Source organism: Neodiprion lecontei, chromosome 6 (genome assembly GCF_021901455.1).
Source record: "Neodiprion lecontei isolate iyNeoLeco1 chromosome 6, iyNeoLeco1.1, whole genome shotgun sequence".
Lineage (NCBI taxonomy): Eukaryota > Metazoa > Arthropoda > Insecta > Hymenoptera > Diprionidae > Neodiprion > Neodiprion lecontei.
Window position 1 is genome coordinate 11209951 of NC_060265.1, and position 11454 is coordinate 11221404.

The 11454-nt window shown below is 36.7% G+C and overlaps 1 long non-coding RNA gene across 1 annotated transcript; it reads right to left on the bottom strand.

The window, feature by feature from the left end:
* Window positions 1-3596: 3596 nt before the first annotated feature.
* On the bottom strand, window positions 3597-5115 carry LOC124294994. Its single transcript, XR_006904897.1, has 3 exons — window positions 4688-5115; window positions 4454-4614; window positions 3597-4094 (listed from the first exon to the last, which is right to left on the bottom strand). It is a non-coding gene; the product is annotated as an uncharacterized LOC124294994 (long non-coding RNA).
* Window positions 5116-11454: the final 6339 nt, after the last annotated feature.

Below are 11454 nucleotides of genomic sequence, written 5' to 3' on the forward strand. Positions count from 1 at the left end.
ACGGTGCAATAATTCATAATTTAAATTCGATTACGTGTAACAGCCCGGCGCTGCTCGTCGAGATTTGTGCAAGACTCCTATTCGTTTATTTCTGCACCTATCCACCTCCGACTGCCCCTGTACATGTTACGTACGTGTGTATGCATGTATATTGTATAAGGTTGTATGCAGGTACGTGGGTACGCGGAGACTCGTGATTTTCGTAACAGCCATCTCGTGTTATGTTATATTACTCCGTGTTGCACAAAGCAATTTGCACCATCTTTTGTTTTAACCGAGTCACAGAAGCAGTTTGCCGACTCGGTGAGTGCGGACCGGCAACCTGCATGCAGGCCAGACTTGAAAAAAGCCACGAGGTAAGCACGTCACACACTGTTATGTGAAAAGAATGAACCGACGGAGAGGATATAACACCCTGCGTATACATGGTGCAGATTCTAATCGTGGGATAAAATGGGCGGGAAAAATGATTTATATCGCGTGAAAGACATTCGCGTATAGTCGTGTTACGCGAACCGCGGTGAGGCCGATTTTTCCTCGACAAATGGATAATGTGCGTTTCGCATAGGAACCCAAATGCGAACGGACGAATTAAAGTCAATTATTTTCGCCCGATGCTTGTTCCATCGTTCGTCTGCGGTTCGCATATCCCTCCATTAAGCTCGCCGCCAAAGTCTGAAGCCTGGTTATGTCAGTGGACTCGAGGTGGTGCACGGGATACATAAGCGAGTTGAACCGTGAAAATAAACGGCCCGCTGCTCATTGTGAGTGTTCTCGTAACCTAGGAAGAGAAATTATGAGAATCTTCCCGGTGAGAACGAACTCACCCGTAATTATTATTATATATACGGATCCGTATACGATTGTGTACTTATATTGTTGGTTTATTTCGTAGTAACCGCCATCCATTCGGCTTGTTAAACGTCGTATGAACACCTTTACACCTGCCCACTTCACCTCCACGTTTACCTTCTTAGTCAAGATTCATGCTCAGGTATAATGCAATTCTGACAAACAGATATCTTCGACAGTCCTGAATTTAACTGCCTACATGGACAAGTAATTTACTATCTCTTCCAAGTTCCAGGTCCGATAAACTGAAAGAAAGTACCTGCAGATAACTTGAATTCAAATATCGATGTGTCGCAATGCAGGATCAGGATTTTTTGATCAGGGTGTGAAGATTTGTGCAGATTGAACATCTTCTTTGAGAAGATTCTAAATGAAATAATATCTTGTACTTCTATGAGAATGTTCATTAAAATTTGTGTCACCGCCTGTGAAGAATTCTGAAAGTGACGATGAAAGCAAGTTGAAATACTTTTAGCGGTCATAGAATGTATGGAAAAGGGATTTGGTACTCCGTATATTCGTTATGTTCATATCTATAAGCGTTAGAATTCTTTTTTATATAAAATATAAAACAATAGACGGACCTATAAAGGGCAACTCGTATAATTCGGCGAAATTCGTGCAAATATGGAATGTAAAAAATGCACAGTAGGATGTGAAAGTTACTTTTTCGCAGCAGCTACCCTCGAATAAAATGAAAGCGAAAAAATTATGAATACGATTTAACACTTTGATACGCAGTTGTTACGTTCATATTGTTATCTTAATAATAAATCGTTTGTAATTACATCGACCGTTGGCCTTCAGTTATAAAAAATAATCGCTGAAACGATTTGGGACTCGGTACCATGCAACTTTATTGGATCCGTAAACTTCTAACAAAGTCGTACGTCACCGGAGAATACATTCATAATGTGCATTTCAGTTTGAAAATACTATTTATCATTAATCGACAGTCAGAATGCTAAATTGTCAAATTTGTGTAAAAGGTTTCAAATTTCTCGTATGCTTCAAGTGCGTCCCTATTCAAATAATGAAAATTCTTCTTGTTCGGCCACTATTTGAAACCCCGCTGCGTGAACTGGCATGTTACATACTTTCATATTCATATTATGTTATATATTATAATTATGTTTCAAAATTTTCATAAATATTTTCTGTAACTATATACTGCGCGGTCCAATTTACTTGAACGTAAATTTCAGAAAGCTACCAAGACTCGTCTGTAAGAGTGTTTATTTTTATTTATTTTTTTTTTCAATGCGGAAGCCGAGTGCCGCGAATGAATTTTTTTTTTTTTTTTTATTATACTTCGGTGAATACCTGTCGAAATTACATCCTGCGAGGATGAAACTTTCAAATGTAGATGAGTGGAATCGACTATGCGACAAGCGAGCAAAACAGCGATACTGATTGAAGAAAGAGGAATTCTGCAGAGAATTGTCGGCTATTACGCAGGTTAACGTTCGTTTCTGTAGTGCCTTCGAGCGATTCTGAAATGGTCAACTTGAAGGAGGTATAGGTGAATAAGAAATTGTGATTTTATTTTATGCAAAAGTCTGGTACGCATACTTTATTACATTGTCGGTACAGTCAGGAATTTATAGGGCATTCCTTGCACGATTTTCTTATTTTACTTACCTGCAAAACACGTTTGTTTCAGAGAAACTATCTCTGGGAATTTTATTTTCTTCCCTCACCTGCGAAAAATTAATTTAGGAGTCACTGTTTGCAGTTCAGAAATTCATTTTGTATCAACAGTATTCTTGAATGAAATCTTCTCATCGCAAAAAAAATTCTAAATTTCAATTTCGGGATTTGCAAATTTTTGAAAAATATAAAAACTCTAGTTACGCGATGGAATTAAATAAATTATAGACATCTACCTTATGTTTTTTCTGTAAACGCATCACCGTAGAAATCCATATTAAATGCCCAGGCATATTTTTCCTATAAATTAGCCGATTATTTGAATCTATTAATTGATGCTTCACAGCATTATACAATATTAAAAATGTCTGAATATATGACAATCAAATTTTTTTTTTTTTAAGTCTTGAGCTTGAAGCTGCGAAAAAACAGCGTGCGTAATAAAAGGAAATTAAATAAAAATAAATGAATAAACAAGTAAATATGAATATCATCGTACCCTGCACAACTTTCGAAATTAAATACTGCCTAATTTTTTTCATTAATCCTGTTCTGCGCTGAATAAACGTTACACTATACAATAGACTTCCTTGTAGGATCTGCAAGCATCAAGTAAAGTATAGTAATAATTTGCGTCCGAGATTCCGAGGCTGGTGGAAATGAGCTGGAACGTCTTTTACACACTCTAATTTGTTTTCGTTTTTCTTATCCCGCAATAACATGTTTTTCTTCTACCATACCTCACATTGCAAGGAATATTACGCCAACGAGTAACGTGAAACGTCTTCGCGTCGAGGTTGAAAGTAAATCGCTTTAAACAGAGAAAGAGAGAGTATAAAAAATTGACAAAAAAAAAAAAAAAAGAAAAAGAAAACCTCAAAGTAACAAGAGAAATAACATAACGATAATAATATCAGCGGCAACCACAGATACCGACAGATAGGATGTAATAATTATTCATCCAATATACCACCATCATTAATCGCAGCGGAATATCCATTGCCAAAAGTTAATAACGCCGGAAGTTGCATCGTAGTATAGTGGTAATGTATATTCAACTAGCCACATTCACCTGAGATATCTGAATTCGTCGCCGTTGAATATTTTTCATTTCCGCTACAGTGGAATTAATTCGTTACACACGTTTGTATCATGGACCAATCGCTCACATGCTGCATGATCAGTGCCTCGTATCTTTTACGGGCAATCGCATTATATCGCATATTATTTAGTATAACCTGCGGCAGGCTACACATCTACCGGGGCATCACACAGACGTATAGACGTGTACTTAAATCGTAAGATGACCAGATGACCGGCGACTTTCACATTCTGTTACTGGGCACCGAGCTGCCACAGACGTTGTCTGCCGGGGAGATGTGAATCCTCTGTAATAATATCGACGTCGTGCAGGCTGAGGGGTGCAGGCGAATATTTCTGACTTTTACTTCATACCGGTATTTCAACGGTTTTTATTTAATCTCTTATTTTTCATCGGTGCGTGATACAACGTATGCGTCGAATACTTTCCATCTCTTTCTCACGATACAAGCAAATCGTTTCAATCAAGCTTTACTCTGTTCATTTCAGGGCTGTAATAAAAACGAAACTTATTACAGTCCTAATATTTCCAAAAGTAGTTTTGACACTTAAAATACAAGCACTGGAACAATTTCGAATGATTCGATTCCTTTCGTTTTTGTACCGATACTACGTGTTCTTCATTTTGTGGAGCTAGTGACGAATCGAGTTGCAATGCAATGGATATGAACGCTTATGGCCACACCGTGACTTGAAACTTTGAACGTACTGTTTACATCATTCTATTCCGATGACATATTTTATGTCACTTCTGAGTTTAGTTTTCACAATAAATTGCGTTGTGTTCAATATCTCTGCGACGATTCGACTAAATAATTGGAATCAATTTCGTACAATCAAACCTACTCACAGCCTGATCAAATCGCCGTAAGTGTAAATTGCCTAAGATGTATGTTCATTGTCTAAAGCTGCCGTGCACATGACTCCGATGCTTTCTGTTGGTCCTTCTACACAGCGTCAATACACCGCACATCCTCTAGATTCAGCTCTCCAAGTTCTTACGAATACCTGCTGCAATCATCGACGTAAAGATTATGGCCAAATCTATTGCCCGCCTCACGTACCAATATTACTACCACGTTACCTGAGCGATCAAACAGCACAGGGTGACAAGGATGGACTGCTGAGTGACCGGTGGTTCGAGGTGAAAGTTCGATGTCTCGGAACGAAATCTGTTCCAATTTGAACGGGAAACATTTCGTTGGACATCGAAAGTCCTGCATTATCTCCGCTTCATTTACCTGCCCCTCCTTTCGCTTCTTTCCGCATCTCGCTCTCTCGTTCCCTCATTCTCTCCCAGCCCATAATACGGTCCCATTTTGAAACACGCTCATCTTGTTCCCCGAAGGAGTGAACAGTATTCGTCGTCTCGGTGTTTCAAAGAGAACGTCCGCCGTCTTTGCTGTTACATATATACACTCGTCAGAAAGCGACGAGGAAGAATATCGCGACGCCTCGACGCTGCTCTCTGTCCGTTACTGCAGAAAAGAGTTTCATTTTAACCTGTGACGTCACATTACCAGATGTTCACGTCACTTGTCCAAGTCTTTCACGAAGCATATTGCGGTGGGTATAGTGTTTGATACATGCCACTTCTTTCACTACTGTATCAAGCCTGCCCTGGTGTTCCATCCGACGGCCCGTCTACCGGTCTGTCCGCCATTGTAAAACGTGGCTTCAAATTTACTTCAAGTTTTGCATATTCGCTTCACTGCAAAGTTCTCCCTCCATACGTACCTGCAGTGTAGTTTTAAAGAGTCGGCTTTTACTTTTTCTTCTTGCAATGAAGTCTTGAGATTCGATGCCATAAACGACTGCTGTTGCCACTTTAAGGACGCGTTTCAAAATACCTGTTCATATGCATCTGTTTTATCATTTTATGACAGATAAAACAGACTATCAATTCGCAAGTGCAAACAACAATTACACCCGGCATTTGTGAAACGTTCTGGGAATATCATATTTAGAATTTGGTCGCATGAAAGGAATATTCCAGGGCACCGCTTGCACTTTCTAGAAATATATAAAGAACGTGCAGTCAATGTCCGCGGGTATAATGGCCTGATTATCACATCGAAGACATACCACTTATGGAATGTGCTTTTCATATTCCCGCCAGGTTTATTAATGTCTGAAACATAGAAAGAAATATTAACGGTTCTATCATCACGTTATTAGTAACAATTCATTCATATTGACGTGCAAATTTCATTGTTACATAGAGACTGTTATTATTATTATTGATGAGAGTGGTAAAATATTGCAGGAAGCAAAATAAAAATATCTAATCGCTGATCTTGCAATATTTAGATAATTTTCAAGGAACTTTTCTCTTGTTTTTGCATACAACCGGAAGGTATCGACTTCCCGTGCCTGCGTGGCGTTTGAAATGTTTGCAAAATTGAAACAATATTCAAACGACTTTAATCTTGTATATACTTATTCAGTATTTTGTAGTATGCTAAATTAATTGACAATTAATACCAATTGCCCTACTAATTTACATATTATATATTATAAATAACTAATAAACTTTTCGGTTAATTTCATAAATCCCATGAAGTTTCAGGGTAGTCCAGTGTCAAGAAATTATGTTTGTCATTGTCATACGTTCACCATATTTTTACGTTGAAAAAGAGCTCAGAATAACGTTCAAAAACTCATGAAACATAATGAAGGTAGTTACTTAGTAATTGTATCATGTAAGTGGTAGTTGTTTCAACAAGTTAGTTGTATAAGGTTTTATCTTCACAAGTATTTTTGTGAGTAAATGGATCGCAGTAACTTCATAGGTGTACCTACATTGTGGTTGAGCGTTTATTGATCTAACGATTGACACACTTGATCAATCGTTGTCATTTTTAAGAAATTTTACATTAACTCAGTATTTAACGAGGCAAAGGAATAAAAACGACAACTAGTGAGAAAATATACTCGTTACGGTAATTAAAATTGCAAGTTCGATTAACGTCCCAACATAATTTTGATGACCAGCTATCCTGAATGGTTTCAGTACTAATGAAACCGAAAGTATAAAAAATATGGTAATTCCGAAATATGCTGTATATCTGCGGCATTACCATATGCTTATAGTTACAGTTTTAGACATTATAACACACCCGATATGGCAGATGGGTCATGTCGTTAATCCGGATGCTCAACCGTCGACATCCGTTGGATTATTGTTACCAGAAACGAGAGTCTTGGACGTTTGGAATGTTATACCTAACTTAAGTGTAAACGATATATATAATTTTTAGCGTTCTCCACTTAGCCAGTAACCAGCTGGAGCAAGCTGCACGTTTGCATCGCTATGAGCACCGGACATTTACCCGACTCGTGCGTCAATCAAAGTTCTTTTATACTGTACGCATGAGAATAGTGAGGAGAATTATGATCTCGCCTATGATGCTAGTCACCTAGCGGGATAATGAAAGAAAACATTTTAATCAACGCGCTTTAAAACTGCAGCAAGTCAGGTTGAAATGAATTACTGCGTGCCCGACAGTAATTTTGAGTGTATCGTTATATATATATATATTGCAGCTTCTGTGATGAGTATCTTTACACCGCACAAAGGGCAATACAACAGATTCAGTATTTAGTTAATAGAGCTAGCAGAAGAAAGGATGTCAGCATTATCAAGATCACGTCAACGACCCAGCATCGTATCGTCAGTAACACTGGGCTTATTTCTTACAATTTGTTTAACGAAGTGAGGAAAATTTACACTGTATCGGGTCACTGTGTTTACCATTAAAATTTCTAACGTATCGCAGTGTCAGTAAAACAGTGGTCAGTATACCCCATTATACACATAGCAGTAGGTACCTCATGGACCAGAAATTATTTGCTGCTGGAATATCGACAGCTGATACCTCTGATCCGATGGCACCTAGGAACCGGGACTTGGTGGGTATCAAGGAATTCCGAGCGGACGATTTATCCTCATAAGACTCCATCTGAACATCCTTGTCCCAGATTTGGGTAGCCCACACACCATTTCCGACCGTCATTCGTCTGTCCAAGATCACACTGTCGATATACTAGCTGTAGGTGCATACGAGGACCGTTTACGTGTCGGATGAGATATAAATTGGACAGTCGTCCCCCGTGCGAGTACATGCGTGAGATGAAAAGAGGTGGACTGGCCGGTTGTTTCATTGTATGGTACTGTGAGGAACATGAAGACGAGGTCGTGGGAAGCGTCGACTGACGGTGAAAGTTTCCTGCAAGGTATACTAAACTGACTTTAACAACTTTACCCATACATAGAGGTACCTACACACATATTTCGATACAATCTCTGCACGCCAAACGCTTTACGTGAACGTGGAGCGGAGAAAAAGGTGCATACTTCTGATAGCTTCCGTTTCCGGTTCAATTATCACCATGCAGATGCATCTTCCTGCTTCGAAGCGAAGGAGTGATGGTTTCGCTGACCTAAGCGAGTGATCAAAGTTGGTTCCTTATAAAGTCTGATTGAAGATTTTCACCCGGGATTGGACTGAATAAAGTGAATTCTAAAAATAGGAGAGAAGTTTAAACTTTGGCAATCTCAGAAATTTATTCGAACGACGAGACCACGATTCGCACACATTAAGGTATAGCGTAAGTGCAGGATTATATCATGTTTGACAATACTTCAGACTGTGTACCTACTGTTGTAGCAATACCTACCTCATGTTTGCTGACCGAAATTTTCAAGATTAGTATAATATTAAATCAATACAACTGACTAATTCACGTTGCCTCATTTTTGTTTATAAGAAGTACACTTCAATGAACGTGATTACGTAAGAATCGACGGATTTTAGTAATTGTAAAATTGAGCTGTCTACCTGAAAATTAGCCAGCGTAATATGCAGACATTCCGGGTTAAATTGACAAACAGGTACCAGATCCTTAACCTCGCCACCATTCTTTATGCTCCTTTTATGTGTATACGTGGTATTCCATACGAAATGTAATATTGTAACATCAGTCCTAGAACAAAAAGTAAAATAGAAAGGCCATAGGGGAATAAACATGGTAAAAATACCTTTTGCGACTATCTAAACGATATTTTATGGATACATAAGTACTGTTAATATACTAAAATCCTGAATGTATCAAACCTCAATCTCAATCGGTGTTTGGGAATGAGAATATAAACTAAAATGTATAAAATAATTTTTTCTCAGGCTTGACTGGATCGATCAGTTCGAAAATTTAATATGTTATTGAGGATATCAAAAGCTTTTATAGACACAATGGACAGACTTTTAGTTTAATAAATTCACGATGAAAAAAATTATTTTCTCTTAAATTTTGGTTATTCACTCTGATACTTTTCGAGCAAAATTATGAAACTATTATTTTTACGTTTCTTATAGATTCTTATTAGCTCGAATTTTTTTAAAAATTTTCTTAATGATACATCGTAGTGAAAAAAAAGACAAACCATCTGTTTCAGAATAACTCAATTACTAAATAAGTCTTCGCCGCATTTTTGTAAAATTGTACTCTTAAATTATTTATAAATTATTTACCGAAATAATTCATTTACGTTAAAATTAGTGAAAGAAATGTGCATTTTTTAAAATATTTTCTACAACTTTTTATATAAATAATAATGTAATTGTTTTTGAAATTGTTTACACCTTTTAATCTAAGTGAATTATTTTAGTGTATCATTTATGTACAAATAGGAATACATTTTGAAGTAATACGGCTAAGACTTGTTAATTATTCAGTTTTTTCTAAAAGACGAATGGTTTTCTTTTTTTTAACCTATAAGAAATGTAAATAGAATAGACGCATAATTTTGCCCGAAAACTTTCATAATGAAAAAGAATAAATTAGAGAAAATAATTTTTTTATCGTGAACTTATTGAGCTCAAAGTCACTCTACTGTATCTATAAAAGCTCTTGACTCCCTCGATAACACAATAATTTTTCAAACAAATCGATCAAATCAATCTTGAGAAAAAGTTGTTTTATATATTTCAGTTTTTTTTTTATTGCTCCAAAACGAATTAAGATTGAGGTCTGGTAGTTTCAGGATCTTAGAATTTGGGTAGTGCCTACTTATCCATGAAATATCATTGTGATATTCGGAAAAGGGATTTTTACCCTGCTTATCCTCCTATGGCCTTTGTTGAAAGAGATCTGTCGGATTTTTACTAAATACAATTTTACCGTCATTTTATTCAGTAGACTCTCCGTGTTACTTCAAAGACAAATTTTGCAACATAAACATCATTCTGTTTCTATTGTGTGCGCAGATCTATACCAACAAATAATGAACGGTAATTCTCCCGAAAAATTTATCACACTATAATATTTACTCGTTTATCTTCAACATAATACGATAAGACGTGAAACGCACAGAAATTAAATGTAGGAATCTTAATTGAAAAAATTAAGCATTAATAGCAAATGATCTACGCTACTTGCATTAACAAGTTGGTCTTTCTGATTTTCAAGGCGCCCATCAGAAGATTTCGGAATAATACATATATCTGCTACTTTTACTTCAGATGATTATTTTCATTAATTTACCATCGAATTCAAGGTTGTTCTTTGCATGGTTGACTCATGTTGGTTATGTTGTAAGCTCCGAACAGTGAATCATTGCAGAATTTGCTTGTATGCAAAAAAAAATTAACTAACCTAGACACCACTTAACTAGCTCACGGCTAACAGACAGAGCCGTGACCAGATGAGCAGTCTGAAGCCGCTTGAGCTTTTATGTCGCATTTAAAAGTTACAATAGTTTAAATCTTACTATATTTCTTGAACGTCTGGTTATACGATGTTTATTGTTTATATTCGAGCTCTCCAGGTCCTAATTACTCGAGATGGTGTCCCAATGATTAAAGATTTAACAAGAATAATTTTTGGTTCAGAGAATGGCAAAGCTCTTGTTCATATCGAGTCTCATGCTGAAATTGTGCTCCCTTTATAATATTATGTTATGCCTGCGGTAAGGGTCCAACTTGTCAAACCCTAGAAGTTGCCGCTGAACCACTATAATGTTTTTTTATTATTGCGTCAGAAAATTATTATAAATATGAAATAAAAATTCAACCGATGAAGGAAATATTATATATAATTATGTCATAATTTTTGGTATGATTCAATTATTTGACGAGAGTTGATCGAACAGACCTCAGATACAAAAAAATAATAAATGGCTAATCTGAAAGTTCAACATTAAATGTAAATATACTCAGAATAACCGGAACCGATTTCTTTTCTGTTGCAATTTATTTATGTTCTACTGTGAATAGTTGTGAAATAGTTCTACGAGACTATCTATTGTATTCGCAAGTTGGTAATAGAACAGACCAAGATAGTTCGTTTGAAATTGCACGAAGCCATGCGCAGGAATGCTTACCATTGATTTGAATAGGCGCCCATAGATGCATGTAATAATGCCTGAAGCAACGCTGCCCATTGGCTTTTAATACCTGATATATAAAATCCGACCTGTGAACTGTTATATCCTGCAATAGAATAACGACCATGTCGCAACGAAAGTGTACCATTCTTTTCAGATTATATTTACAATGAGAGTAAAACCGTATATGTATAATATAGCCACAAGGGGCGCGTACGCGTTCAGAATAGATAACTGACGTTGAGCGAAAAAATTCTGCTCGTATACAGTACGCGTCACGCGTGATCAAGTTTCGAGAAAAAAACGAAGTATAAAATGTACGTTGAATATTTTCGACAGTCACTTTCAAAAGAGATCTAATGTTTCCTTTTTTAGCATATTATCATGAGTAAATGACTTTTTTTTCACTTCTACGTCTTATTACACAATACACAATTATTCATTGAATGAAGTATACTTATATATTG